This window comes from Heterodontus francisci, unplaced genomic scaffold (genome assembly GCF_036365525.1).
Source record: "Heterodontus francisci isolate sHetFra1 unplaced genomic scaffold, sHetFra1.hap1 HAP1_SCAFFOLD_316, whole genome shotgun sequence".
In the NCBI taxonomy this organism is placed as follows: domain Eukaryota; kingdom Metazoa; phylum Chordata; class Chondrichthyes; order Heterodontiformes; family Heterodontidae; genus Heterodontus; species Heterodontus francisci.
Genome location: NW_027141189.1, coordinates 1721613 through 1739634, shown reverse-complemented (window position 1 = coordinate 1739634; position 18022 = coordinate 1721613).

Here is an 18022-nt window from a genome sequence, read left to right as displayed (position 1 = left end):
TTTATACCAGACCCACACACAGTAACAGACACTGACAGATACAGAATCCATCCCACACTCACACATAGTAAGAAACGCTGACAGAAACAGAATTCATCCCACACTCACAGACAGTAACAGACACTGACAAATACAGAATTAATCCCACACTCACACACAGTAACAGACACTGACAGATGCAGAATTAATTCCACACTCACAAACAGTAACGCACATTGACAGATACAGAATTAATCCCACACTCACACACAGTAGCAGAGAGTGAAAGTTACAGAATTATTCCCACACTCACACACAGTATCAGACAGTGACAGATACAGAATTAATCCCACACTCACACACAGTAACACACACTTACAGAGCCAGAATTCATCCCACACTCACACACAGTAACAGACAGTGACAGATACAGATTAAATCTCACACACACACACAGTGACAGACACTGACAGATACAGATTTAATCCCCCACTCACACACAGTAACAGACACTGACAGAGACACAATTAATCTTGTACTCACTCACACTAACGGACACTGACAGATACACAATTAATACCACACTCACACACAGTAACAGGCACTAACAGATACAGAATTCATCCCACACTCACACGTAGTTACAGACGCTGACAGATACAGAATTAATCCCACACTCACACACAGTAACAGTCACTGAGAGATACAGAATTAGTGCCACACTCACTCACAGTAAAAGACACTGACAGATACACAATTAATCCCACACTCACACACAGTAACAGACACTGACAGATACAGAATTAATCCCACACTCACACACAGTAACAGACAGTAACAGTTACAGAATTATTCCCACACTCACACACACTATCAGACAGTGACAGATACAGAATTAATCCCACACTCAAACACAGTAACAGACAGTGACAGATACAGAATTATTCCCACGCTCACACACAGTAACAGACACTGACAGATACAGAAATAATCCCACGCTCACAGACAGGAACAGACACTGACAGATACACAACTAATCCCACACTCACACACAGTAACAGACACTGACAGATACATAATTAATCCCACACTCACACACAGTAACAGACACTGACAGATACAGAATTAAGCCCACACTTCCACCGAGTAACAGACACTGACACATACAGAATTAATTCCACACTCACACACAGTAACACACATTGACAGATGCAGAATTAATCCCACACTCACACACAGCAGCAGACAGTGACAGTTGCAGAATTATTCCCACACTCACACACAGTATCAGGCAGTGACAGATACAGAATTAATCCCACACTCACACACAGTAACAGACGGTGACAGTTACAGAATTATTCCCACACTCACACACAGTATCAGACAGTGACAGATACAGAATTAATCCCACACTCAAACACAGTAACAGACACTGACAGATACAGAATTAATCCCACACTCACACACAGTAACAGACACTGACAGATATAGAATTAATCCCACACTCACACACAGTAACCGACACTGACAGATAGAGAACTAATCCCACACTCACACACAGTGACACACATTGACAGATTCAGAAATAATCCCACTCTCACACACAATAACTGACAGTGACAGATACAGAATTTATACCAGACTCACACACAGTAACAGACACTGACAGATACAGAATCCATCCCACACTCACACATAGTAAGAAACGCTGACAGAAACAGAATTCATCCCACACTCACAGACAGTAACAGACACTGACAAATACAGAATTAATCCCACACTCACACACAGTAACAGACACTGACAGATGCAGAATTAATTCCACACTCACAAACAGTAACGCACATTGACAGATACAGAATTAATCCCACACTCACACACAGTAGCAGAGAGTGAAAGTTACAGAATTATTCCCACACTCACACACAGTATCAGACAGTGACAGATACAGAATTAATCCCACACTCACACACAGTAACACACACTTACAGAGCCAGAATTCATCCCACACTCACACACAGTAACAGACAGTGACAGATACAGAATAAATCTCACACACACACACAGTGACAGACACTGACAGATACAGATTTAATCCCGCACTCACACACAGTAACAGACACTGACAGAGACACAATTAATCTTGCACTCACTCACACTAACGGACACTGACAGATACACAATTAATACCACACTCACACACAGTAACAGGCACAGACAGATACAGAATTCATCCCACACTCACACGTAGTTACAGACGCTGACAGATACAGAATTAATCCCACACTCACACACAGTAACAGTCACTGAGAGATACAGAATTAGTGCCACACTCACTCACAGTAAAAGACACTGACAGATACACAATTAATCCCACACTCACACACAGTAACAGACACTGACAGATACAGAATTAATCCCACACTCACACACAGTAACAGACAGTGACAGATACAGAATTATTCCCACGCTCACACACAGTAACAGACACTGACAGATACAGAAATAATCCCACGCTCACAGACAGGAACAGACACTGACAGATACACAACTAATCCCACACTCACACACAGTAACAGACACTGACAGATACATAATTAATCCCACACTCACACACAGTAACAGACACTGACAGATACAGAATTAAGTCCACACTTCCACCGAGTAACAGACACTGACACATACAGAATTAATTCCACACTCACACACAGTAACACACATTGACAGATGCAGAATTAATCCCGCACTCACACACAGCAGCAGACAGTGACAGTTGCACAATTATTCCCACACTCACACACAGTTTCAGGCAGTGACAGATACAGAATTAATCCCACACTCACACACAGTAACAGACGGTGACAGTTACAGAATTATTCCCACACTCACACACAGTATCAGACAGTGACAGATACAGAATTAATCCCACACTCAAACACAGTAACAGACACTGACAGATACAGAATTAATCCCACACTCACACACAGTAACAGACACTGACAGATACAGAATTAATCCCACACTCACACACAGTAACCGACACTGACAGATAGAGAACTAATCCCACACTCACACACAGTGACACACATTGACAGATTCAGAAATAATCCCACTCTCACACACAATAACTGACAGTGACAGATACAGAATTAATCCCACACTCACACACAGTAACGCACACTGACAGATACAGAGCTAATCCCATACTCACACACAGTAATAGACACAGACAGATACAGAATTTATACCAGACTCACACACAGTAACAGACACTGACAGATACAGAATCCATCCCACACTCACACATAGTAAGAAACGCTGACAGAAACAGAATTCATCCCACACTCACAGACAGTAACAGACACTGACAAATACAGAATTAATCCCACACTCACACACAGTAACAGACACTGACAGATGCAGAATTAATTCCACACTCACAAACAGTAACGCACATTGACAGATACAGAATTAATCCCACACTCACACACAGTAGCAGAGAGTGAAAGTTACAGAATTATTCCCACACTCACACACAGTATCAGACAGTGACAGATACAGAATTAATCCCACACTCACACACAGTAACACACACTTACAGAGCCAGAATTCATCCCACACTCACACACATTAACAGACAGTGACAGATACAGAATAAATCTCACACACACACACAGTGACAGACACTGACAGATACAGATTTAATCCCGCACTCACACACAGTAACAGACACTGACAGAGACACAATTAATCTTGCACTCACTCACACTAACGGACACTGACAGATACACAATTAATACCACACTCACACACAGTAACAGGCACAGACAGATACAGAATTCATCCCACACTCACACGTAGTTACTGAAGCTGACAGATACAGAATTAATCCCACACTCACACACAGTAACAGTCACTGAGAGATACAGAATTAGTGCCACACTCACTCACAGTAAAAGACACTGACAGATACACAATTAATCCCACACTCACACACAGTAACAGACACTGACAGATACAGAATTAATCCCACACTCACACACAGTAACAGACAGTGACAGATACAGAATTATTCCCACGCTCACACACAGTAACAGACACTGACAGATACAGAAATAATCCCACGCTCACAGACAGGAACAGACACTGACAGATACACAACTAATCCCACACTCACACACAGTAACAGACACTGACAGATACATAATTAATCCCACACTCACACACAGTAACAGACACTGACAGATACAGAATTAAGTCCACACTTCCACCGAGTAACAGACACTGACACATACAGAATTAATTCCACACTCACACACAGTAACACACATTGACAGATGCAGAATTAATCCCACACTCACACACAGCAGCAGACAGTGACAGTTGCACAATTATTCCCACACTCACACACAGTTTCAGGCAGTGACAGATACAGAATTAATCCCACACTCACACACAGTAACAGACGGTGACAGTTACAGAATTATTCCCACACTCACACACAGTATCAGACAGTGACAGATACAGAATTAATCCCACACTCAAGCACAGTAACAGACACTGACAGATACAGAATTAATCCCACACTCACACACAGTAACAGACACTGACAGATACAGAATTAATCCCACACTCACACACAGTAACCGACACTGACAGATAGAGAACTAATCCCACACTCACACACAGTGACACACATTGACAGATTCAGAAATAATCCCACTCTCACACACAATAACTGACAGTGACAGATACAGAATTAATCCCACACTCACACACAGTAACGCACACTGACAGATACAGAGCTAATCCCATACTCACACACAGTAATAGACACTGACAGATACAGAATTTATACCAGACTCACACACAGCAACAGACACTGACAGATACAGAATCCATCCCACACTCACACATAGTAAGAAACGCTGACAGAAACAGAATTCATCCCACACTCACAGACAGTAACAGACACTGACAAATACAGAATTAATCCCACACTCACACACAGTAACAGACACTGACAGATGCAGAATTAATTCCACACTCACAAACAGTAACGCACATTGACAGATACAGAATTAATCCCACACTCACACACAGTAGCAGAGAGTGAAAGTTACAGAATTATTCCCACACTCACACACAGTATCAGACAGTGACAGATACAGAATTAATCCCACACTCACACACAGTAACACACACTTACAGAGCCAGAATTCATCCCACACTCACACACATTAACAGACAGTGACAGATACAGAATAAATCTCACACACACACACAGTGACAGACACTGACAGATACAGATTTAATCCCGCACTCACACACAGTAACAGACACTGACAGAGACACAATTAATCTTGCACTCACTCACACTAACGGACACTGACAGATACACAATTAATACCACACTCACACACAGTAACAGGCACTGACAGATACAGAATTCATCCCACACTCACACGTAGTTACAGACGCTGACAGATACAGAATTAATCCCACACTCACACACAGTAACAGTCACTGACAGATACAGAATTAGTGCCACACTCACTCACAGTAAAAGACACTGACAGATACACAATTAATCCCACACTCACACACAGTAACAGACACTGACAGATACAGAATTAATCCCACACTCACACACAGTAACAGACAGTAACAGTTACAGAATTATTCCCACACTCACACACACTATCAGACAGTGACAGATACAGAATTAATCCCACACTCAAACACAGCAACAGACAGTGACAAGTTACAGAATTATTCCCACGCTCACACACAGTAACAGACACTGACAGATACAGAAATAATCCCACGCTCACAGACAGTAACAGACACTGACAGATACACAACTAATCCCACACTCACACACAGTAACAGACACTGACAGATACATAATTAATCCCACACTCACACACAGTAACAGACACTGACAGATACAGAATTAAGCCCACACTTCCACCGAGTAACAGACACTGACACATACAGAATTAATTCCACACTCACACACAGTAACACACATTGACAGATGCAGAATTAATCCCACACTCACATACAGCAGCAGACAGTGACAGTTACAGAATTATTCCCACACTCACACACAGTATCAGGCAGTGACAGATACAGAATTAATCCCACACTCACACACAGTAACACACACTGACAGAGCCAGAATTCATCCCAAACTCACACACAGTAACAGACAGTGACAGATACAGAATAAATCTCACACTCACACACAGTAACAGACACTGACAGAGACACAATTAATCCCGCACTCACACATACTAACGGACACTGACAGATACACAATTAATCCCACACTCACACACAGTAACAGTCACTGACAGATACAGAATTAATAAGACACTCACACACAGTAAAAGACACTGACAGATACAGAATTGATCGCAGACTCACACACAGTAACAGACACTGACAGATGCAGAATTAATCCCACTCTCACACACAGTAACTGACAGTGACAGATTCAGAATTAATCCCACACTCACATACAGTTACACACACTTACAGAGCCAGAATTCATCCCACACTCACACACAGTAACAGACAGTGACAGATACAGAATAAATCTCACACACACACACAGTGACAGACACTGACAGATACAGATTTAATCCCGCACTCACACACAGTAACAGACACTGACAGAGACACAATTAATCTTGCACTCACTCACACTAACGGGCACTGACAGATACACAATTAATACCACACTCACACACAGTAACAGGCACAGACAGATACAGAATTCATCCCACACTCACACGTAGTTACAGACGCTGACAGATACAGAATTAATCCCACACTCACACACAGTAACAGTCACTGAGAGATACAGAATTAGTGCCACACTCACTCACAGTAAAAGACACTGACAGATACACAATTAATCCCACACTCACACACAGTAACAGACACTGACAGATACAGAATTAATCCCACACTCACACACAGTAACAGACAGTGACAGATACAGAATTATTCCCACGCTCACACACAGTAACAGACACTGACAGATACAGAATTAATCCCACACTCACACACAGTAACAGACACTGACAGATACATAATTAATCCCACACTCACACACAGTAACTGACACTGACTGATACAGAATTAAGCCCACACTTCCACCCAGTAACAGACACTGACACATATAGAATTAACTCCACACTCACACACAGTAACACACATTGACAGATACAGAATTAATCCCACACTCACACACAGTATCAGACAGTGACAGATAGAGTAATAATCCCAAACACACACACACAGTAACAGACACTGACAGACACAGAATTAATCCCACACTCACACACAGTAACAGACACTGACAGATAGAGAATTAAGCCCACACTGACACCCAGTAACAGACGCTGACAAATACAGAATTAATTCCTCACTCACACACAGTAACACACATTGACAGATACAGAATTAATCCGACACTCACACACAGTAACAGACACTGACAGAAACAGAATTATTCCCACGCTCACACACAGTAACAGACACTGACAGATACAGAATTAATCCCACACTCACACACAGTAACAGACACTGACAGATACATAATTAATCCCACACTCACACACAGTAACTGACACTGACTGATACAGAATTAAGCCCACACTTCCACCCAGTAACAGACACTGACACATATAGAATTAACTCCACACTCACACACAGTAACACACATTGACAGATACAGAATTAATCCCACACTCACACACAGTAGCAGACAGTGACAGTTACAGAATTATTCCCCCACTCACACACAGTAGCAGACAGTGACAGATACAGAATAAATCCCACACTCAAAAACAGTAACACACACTGACAGATACAGAATTAATCCCACACTCACACACTGTAACAGACACTGACGGATGCAGAACTATTCCCACACTCACACACAGTAACAGACAGTGACAGTTGCAGAATTATTCGCACACTCACACACAGTTTCAGACAGTGACAGATACAGAATTAATCCCACACTCAAACACAGTAACACACACTGACAGATACAGAATTAATCCCACACTCACACACAGCAACATACACTGAAAGATACAGAACTATTCCCACAATCACACACAGTACCAGACAGTGACAGATACAGAATTATTCCAACGCTCACACACAGTAACAGACACTGACAGATACAGAATTAATCCCACACTCACACATAGTATCAGACAGTGACAGTAAGAGTAATAATCCCATATGCACACACACAGTAACAGACACTGACAGACACAGAATTAATCCCACACTCACACGCAGTAACGGACACTGACAGATACAGAATTAATCCCACACTCACACACAGTAACAGACAGTGACAGATACAGAATTAATCCCACAGTAACACACAGTAACAGACACTGACAGATACAGTTCTATTCCCACACTCACACACATTAACAGACAGTGACAGATACAGAATTATTCCCACACTCACACACAGTATCAGGCAGTGACAGATACAGAATTAATCCCACACTCACACACAGTAACACACACTGACAGAGCCAGAATTCATCCCAAACTCACACACAGTAACAGACAGTGACAGATACAGAATAAATCTCACACTCACACACAGTAACAGACACTGACAGAGACACAATTAATCCCGCACTCACACATACTAACGGACACTGACAGATACACAATTAATCCCACACTCACACACAGTAACAGTCACTGACAGATACAGAATTAATAAGACACTCACACACAGTAAAAGACACTGACAGATACAGAATTGATCGCAGACTCACACACAGTAACAGACACTGACAGATGCAGAATTAATCCCACTCTCACACACAGTAACTGACAGTGACAGATTCAGAATTAATCCCACACTCACACACAGTTACACACACTTACAGAGCCAGAATTCATCCCACACTCACACACAGTAACAGACAGTGACAGATACAGAATAAATCTCACACACACACACAGTGACAGACACTGACAGATACAGATTTAATCCCGCACTCACACACAGTAACAGACACTGACAGAGACACAATTAATCTTGCACTCACTCACACTAACGGGCACTGACAGATACACAATTAATACCACACTCACACACAGTAACAGGCACAGACAGATACAGAATTCATCCCACACTCACACGTAGTTACAGACGCTGACAGATACAGAATTAATCCCACACTCACACACAGTAACAGTCACTGAGAGATACAGAATTAGTGCCACACTCACTCACAGTAAAAGACACTGACAGATACACAATTAATCCCACACTCACACACAGTAACAGACACTGACAGATACAGAATTAATCCCACACTCACACACAGTAACAGACAGTGACAGATACAGAATTATTCCCACGCTCACACACAGTAACAGACACTGACAGATACAGAATTAATCCCACACTCACACACAGTAACAGACACTGACAGATACATAATTAATCCCACACTCACACACAGTAACTGACACTGACTGATACAGAATTAAGCCCACACTTCCACCCAGTAACAGACACTGACACATATAGAATTAACTCCACACTCACACACAGTAACACACATTGACAGATACAGAATTAATCCCACACTCACACACAGTATCAGACAGTGACAGATAGAGTAATAATCCCAAACACACACACACAGTAACAGACACTGACAGACACAGAATTAATCCCACACTCACACACAGTAACAGACACTGACAGATAGAGAATTAAGCCCACACTGACACCCAGTAACAGACGCTGACAAATACAGAATTAATTCCTCACTCACACACAGTAACACACATTGACAGATACAGAATTAATCCGACACTCACACACAGTAACAGACACTGACAGAAACAGAATTATTCCCACGCTCACACACAGTAACAGACACTGACAGATACAGAATTAATCCCACACTCACACACAGTAACAGACACTGACAGATACATAATTAATCCCACACTCACACACAGTAACTGACACTGACTGATACAGAATTAAGCCCACACTTCCACCCAGTAACAGACACTGACACATATAGAATTAACTCCACACTCACACACAGTAACACACATTGACAGATACAGAATTAATCCCACACTCACACACAGTAGCAGACAGTGACAGTTACAGAATTATTCCCCCACTCACACACAGTAGCAGACAGTGACAGATACAGAATAAATCCCACACTCAAAAACAGTAACACACACTGACAGATACAGAATTAATCCCACACTCACACACTGTAACAGACACTGACGGATGCAGAACTATTCCCACACTCACACACAGTAACAGACAGTGACAGTTGCAGAATTATTCGCACACTCACACACAGTTTCAGACAGTGACAGATACAGAATTAATCCCACACTCAAACACAGTAACACACACTGACAGATACAGAATTAATCCCACACTCACACACAGCAACATACACTGAAAGATACAGAACTATTCCCACAATCACACACAGTACCAGACAGTGACAGATACAGAATTATTCCAACGCTCACACACAGTAACAGACACTGACAGATACAGAATTAATCCCACACTCACACATAGTATCAGACAGTGACAGTAAGAGTAATAATCCCATATGCACACACACAGTAACAGACACTGACAGACACAGAATTAATCCCACACTCACACGCAGTAACGGACACTGACAGATACAGAATTAATCCCACACTCACACACAGTAACAGACAGTGACAGATACAGAATTAATCCCACAGTAACACACAGTAACAGACACTGACAGATACAGTTCTATTCCCACACTCACACACATTAACAGACAGTGACAGATACAGAATTATTCCCACGCTCAAACACAGTAACAGACACTGACAGATACAGAATTAATCCCACACTCACACACAGCGACAGACACAGACAGATACAGAAATAATCCCACGCTCACTCACAGTAACAGACACTGACAGATACACAATTAATCCCACACTCACACACAGTAACAGACATTGACAGATACATAATTAATCCCACACTCACACACAGTATCAGACAGTGACAGATACAGAATTAATCCCACACTCACACATAGTATCAGACAGTGACAGATAGAGTAATAATCCCAAACACACACACACAGTAACAGACACTGACAGACACAGAATTAATCCCACACTCACACACAGTAACAGACACTGACAGATAGAGAATTAAGCCCACACTGACACCCAGTAACAGACGCTGACAAATACAGAATTAATTCCTCACTCACACACAGTAACACACATTGACAGATACAGAATTAATCCGACACTCACACACAGTAGCAGATAGTGACAGATACAGAATTATTCCCACACTCACACTCAGTATCAGGCAGTGACAGATATAGAATTAATCCCACACTCACACACAGTAACACACACTGACAGAGCCAGAATTCATCCCAGCTCACTCACAGTAACAGACAGTGACAGATACATAATAAATCTAACACACACACACAGTGACAGACACTGACTGATACTGATTTAATCCCACACTCACACACAGTAGCAGACAGGGAAAGTTACAGAATTATTCCCACACTCACACACAGTAACAGACACTGACAGAGACACAATTAATCCCGCAATCACACACACTAACGGACACTGACAGATACAGAATTCATCCCGCACTCACAGACAGTAACAGACACTGGCAAATACAGAGTTAATCCCACACTCACACACAGTAACAGACACTGACAGATACAGAATTAATCCCACACTCACACACAGTAGCAGACAGGGAAAGTTACAGAATTATTCCCACACTCACACACAGTAGCAGACAGTGACAGATACAGAATTAATCCCACACTCACACACAGTAACACACACTTACAGAGCCAGAATTCATCCCACACTCACAAACATTAACAGGCAGTGACAGATACAGAATAAATCTCTCACACACACACAGTGACAGACACTGACAGATACAGAATTGATCCCAGACTCACACAGTAACAGACACTGACAGATACACAATTAATCCCACACTCACACACAGTAACAGACACTGACAGATACAGAATTAATCCCACACTCACTCACAGTAACAGACAGTGACAGTTACAGAATTATTCCCACACTCACACACAGTATCAGACAGTGACAGATACAGAATTAATCCCACACTCAAACACAGTAACAGACAGTGACAGATACAGAATTATTCCCACGCTCACACACAGTAACAGACACTGACAGATGCAGAATTAATCCCACACTCACACACAGTGACAGACACAGACAGATACAGAAATAATCCCACGATCACAGACAGTAACAGACAGTGACAGATACACAACTAAACCCACACTCACACACAGTAACAGACACTGACAGATACATAATTAATCCCACACTCACACACAGTAGCAGACACTGACAGATACAGTATTAAGGCCACACTTCCACCCAGTAACAGACACTGACACATACAGAATTAATTCCACACTCACACACAGTAACACACATTGACAGATACAGAATTAAACCCACACTCACACACAGTAGCAGACATTGACAGTTGCAGAATTATGCCCACACTCACACACAGTATCAGGCAGTGACAGATACAGAGTAAATCTCACACACACACAGTGACAGACACTGACAGATACTGATTTAATCCCACACTCACACACAGTAACAGACACTGACAGAGACAGAATCCATCCCAAACTCACACACAGTAACAGACAGTGACAGATACAGAGTAAATCTCACACACACACAGTGACAGACACTGACAGATACTGATTTAATCCCACCCTCACACACAGTAACAGACACTGACAGAGACACAATTAATCCCGCACTCACACACACTAAGGCAACTGTGAAACTGAATCAATCCGTGTCCACAAAGTGCTGGATGAGAGTCTGGCCATCAATTTTCAATAGTCTTGCTATTGTTTGTAATATGTCATTCATATTGTATCTATCAACATAGGGTAGTATATGCAAGAACACAAGGCATTGGAGTAGAAGTAGACCATATGATCCATCGAGCCTGCTCCGCCATTCAGTACGATTATGGTTGATCATGGGCTTCAATTCCACTTTCCTGCCCGTTCCCCAGATCCCTCGATTCCCTTTGAGACCAAAACTCTATCTCACCCAGCCTTAAATGTATTCAATGATAGAGCAGCCACAACCTTCTGGGGTAGAGAATGCCAAAGATTCACAACACTTTGAGTGCAGTAATTTCTCCTCATCTTCATCTAACTGATAGGCCCTCTTGTGGGACAACTTACTCACCACACGAGGAGACTCAGGTACAGGTTCAATCAATTTATTCAAGCGGAAATACGGATAGACATCACCTAGGGTATTCAGGTAATACTCTAACTTTACATTCAGGAGCACAGACATATCTACTGTCCTGTTCATACAGTGTGTTCAACCAATGGATGACTGACATGATTGACCAGACACTTTAATTAAAACAATGGATGATTGATTACACATTCCGATCAGCACACTTCCCCAGCCTTATCAATACACATACCAGATCTCTCCAAACTGTTGTCTTTTATTTTTTTGTTTCCCCTTATACCAACATTCCACAGAAACGGTTGATTGCATGGCCTCGAGGTCTTGCATTCACTCGTTGCCTCTCTCCAGTCACTCACTGCATCTCCCCAATCACTCACTGCGTCTTCCCAATCACTCGCTGCCTCTCCCCAATCACTCACTGCGTCTTCCCAATCACTCGCTGAGTCTCTCCAATCACTCGCTGCCTGTCCCCAATCACTCGCTGCCTCTTCTCACTCACTCAATGCTTCTCTCCAATCACTCAGTGCTTCTATCCAATCACTCACTGCCTCTTCCCAATCACCCACTCCTATCCCCAATCACAGGTGGTTCGGAAGGCATATGGGATACTTGCTTTTATCAGCCGAGGCATAGAATATAAGTGCAGTGACGTTTTGATGGAGCTTTATGAAACGCGAGTTAGGCCATAGCTGGAGTACAGTGTGCAGTGCTGGGCAGAACACTGTAAGAAGGATGTGATTGCATTGGAGAGGGTGCAGAGGATATTCACCAGGATGTTGACTGGGCTGGAGCATTTCAGCTATGAAGAAAGTCATAGAGTCATAGAGTATTAGAGACGTACAGCATAGAAACAGGCCCTTCGGCCCACCGTGTCCATGCCGACCATAATGCCTATCTATACTCATCCCACCTGCCTGCATTAATTCCATGTCCCTCTATACCTTGTTCATTCAAGTACCTGTCCAGATGCCTCTGAAATGTTGCTACTCTTCCTGCCTCCACCGCTTCCTCTGGCAGTTCATTCAAGATACTCATGATTCTTTGTGTAAAACATTTACCCCTCTGATTCCATTTAAATCTCCTCACTCTCACCTTAAATCTATGCCCCCTACCATGCGAAACAAACTCTGGCTATCTACCCTATCTATGCCTCTCATAATTTTATATCCCTCTATCATGTCCCCTCTCAGCCTCCTTTGCTGCAGGGCAAACAGACCCAGCCTTTCCAATCTCTCTTTATAACTCAAGCACTCCAAACCAGGCAACATCCTTGTGAATCTTTTCAGCACCCTCTCTTGCATAATCACATTTTTCCTGCAGTGCGGCAACCAGAACTACACACAATACTCCAAATGCGGCCTAACCAACATTATGTCCAACTGTAACATGACCTCCCAACTCTTGTACTCAATGCATCGGCCGATGAAGGCAAGCATGACATACACCTTCTTCACCACCCTGTCTACCAGTGTTGCCACTTTCAGGGAACTATGTACTTGCACCCAAAGGTCTCCCTGCTCAACAACACTCCTCAGGGCCCTGCCATTCACTGTATATGTCCTGCCCTGGTTTAACTTCCCAAAATGCATCACTTCGTACTTGTCTGCGTTAACTTCCATTTGCCAATTCCTTGCCCATTTTCCCAGTTGATCTATATCCTGTTGTAACCTTAGACAACCTTCTTCACTGTCCACTATACCACCAATTTTGGTGTCATCTGCAAACTTACTAATCATGCCCCCTACATTCACGTCCAAGTCATTAATATATATGACAAACAACAGAGGGCCCAGCACCCTGAGAGACTGAAAAGGCTGGGGTTGTGTTCCTTAGAGCATAGAAGGCTGAGGGGGGACATGATTGAGGTATACACAATTATGAGGGGCATTGCTCCTTTTGATAGGAAGAAGCATTCTCCCTTATTGGAGGGGTCAATAACCAGGGGGCATTGATTTAAGATAAGGGGCAGGAGGTTTCGAGGGGATTTGAGGAAATATTTTTTCACTCAGAGAGTGATTGGAATCTGGAACGCACTGCCTGAAGCGGTGGTAGAGGCAGGAACCCTCACAACATTTACAAAGTATTTGAATGAGCACTTGAAACGCCATAACATACAAGACTACGGGCCAAGTGCTGAAAAATGGGATTAGAATAGTTAGGTGCTTGATGGTCGGCGCGGAAGCGATGGACCGAAGGGCCTGTTTCTGTGCTGTGGAACTCTATGACTCACTGTCTCTTCCCAATCACTCACTCTTATCCCTAATCACTCACTGCCTCTTCCCAATCACTCACTGCCTCTTCTCAATCACTCACTCCTATCCCCATTCACTCGCTGCCTCTTCCCAATCACTCACTGCCTCTTCCCAATCACTCACTCCTATACCCAATCACTCGCTTCCTCTCCCCATTCACTCACTGCCTCTTCCCAATCACTCACTGCCTCTTCCCAATCACTCGCTGTCTCTCCGTAATCAGTCGCTGCCTCTCCACATTCACTCACCTACTCTCCCCAATTATTCACTGCCTCTCCCCTATCACTCACTCCTATCCCCTATCACACACTGCCTATTCCCAATCACTCACTCCTATTCCCAATCACTTACTCCTATCTCCAATTACTCGCGTCCTCTCCCCAGTCACTCGCTGCCTCTCCCCAAACACTCGCTTCCTCTCCCCAATTACTCACTGCCTCTCCCCAGTCGGGCGCTGCCCTCTCCCTCTTTCAAAACCCCATAGGAATAGGGCGATGCCATACGACGCCTCAAGCATGCTCTGCCATTTTCTGGTGAAACTTTGTTGCATTGCCTCGAAGACAAGTATATCCTTCCTTCAGTATTGAGACCAGGACTGTACACAGTACTGCAGGTGAGGGCTCACCAAAGCCCTGTACATTTTCAGCAAGACTTCCCCACTCTTGGACTCTAAACCCCTTGCAATAAACGACATCAATCCCTTTGCCTTCTTAATTTATGGCTGTACCTGCATGTTAACTTCCTGTGATTTGTGTGCAAGGACATCCAAATCCCTCTGAACACCAACATTCATCGTTTCTCACCATTTATAAAAATGATCTGTGTTGTATTCTTCCTGCCATTTATCCGCATTATATTCTAGATGCTACTTCGTTGCTCCTCACTTAACCAGTCCATCTTCCTTTGCAGCTTCTTTGTGTCCTCCTCACAGATTACTGTCCCACCTAACTTTGTATCATCAGCCCATATAAACACAACATAGGCAGTGTTTCTAAGCCGGGCACTTTTGTCCTGACAAATATTAAGAAACAACTGGTGGATATGGGGTTGAGGATATTTGTGTGCATTTACCAGAGCTGTTTTAGTTGAAAAATCTTTGTTAAGGGATAAGAGAGCGTCCTTCTCTGTCTTCTACCACGCTCACATCCAGCATTAGAAACACAAACACAGAGAGACACAAACTCACACACAGGTACAAACAGAGCCAGGTAACCACGGGCAGGCTAACATGTTCAGAGAAACACACACACGCGCGCACACACACACACGCGTAGAAATGAATATATCGGCGCATCCATTCCCACTCACAAGAAGAGAGAGAGGAACCCACACTGAGAAACATATATTCACAATGATCAACTCAGATAGATAAGCACAAACACTTCCCTCTGTGTAAATAATGTTTTTTTTTTACTACTATCAAAATCTCTCTTTTCCCCTTTTTTATTTCACACTCAGGCTTCAATTTCTTGTCCCCTTGATTCCACAGGGACCAGTAGGGTTTTTGTTTTCCTTTACTTGACTTTGGGGATAGGGGGTCATGGGTCATCTCCAGTGTCCGTGCAGTCTATGACCCCGTCCTAGCGCTGTGACCCTAGGCTGCCGGGGGCGCGGGGAGTGGGGGGGGGGGGGGTTGCTGCAGGGAAAGGGTTAGTCCCAACCTTTAAAGGGACCCTGCACCGCCACAACTTCTCCTTAGTTTTAGTCCTTAGGGTGATTTTGAACATGGACAGTAAGAAAATGACAATTAATCTTTCAATATTCATTTATTAGACGAGGTTGAGAAACCGAAAATGTCTCTGCAAATCTCAAATTCACACAAGTAATATTGTGAACTAGGATAAATCATTTTGAAGAAGAACCTATTGTGAATTAATTCCATTTTATTTGCTAAAAATGACCATCACGACCTTCTTTATTTCAGGACAGTACCTTTCCCATCCCATTCACTCAGGCCATGGCTGATACACTCCTTATCCAGATCATGCTGCCTCCGCTCCATAAACATTAATACCATTTCCTAACAAATCTATGCTGTCAATCAGGAATGTATGTTTCTGCCTGTCTGTCTCTGGTTCTCCACGATCTCTGTCTCTCTTATTTCCTTTACCTATCACTGTCCTTGTTTCTCCCACTCTCTGTCTCTCCCTCTCACTATGTCCATCTCTCTTTCTGTGTCTCTCTCTTGCCATCACTCCCTCTCTCTCTGCCTCTCTCTCCCATTTCAACTCTCACTGCCTCCCCCTCTCCAATAACAGCGATGCTTTCAGCCATTTCTTGGTTAATTTTGAACCTGTAACTCTTGCCCTTGTTGGGACATCAGTACAGTTTGAAAATATCAAACACTGATCCAACACTTACCCCTAAACACAGACACTAAATCCCCCAATACTGGAGTGGGCAGACAATAGAGA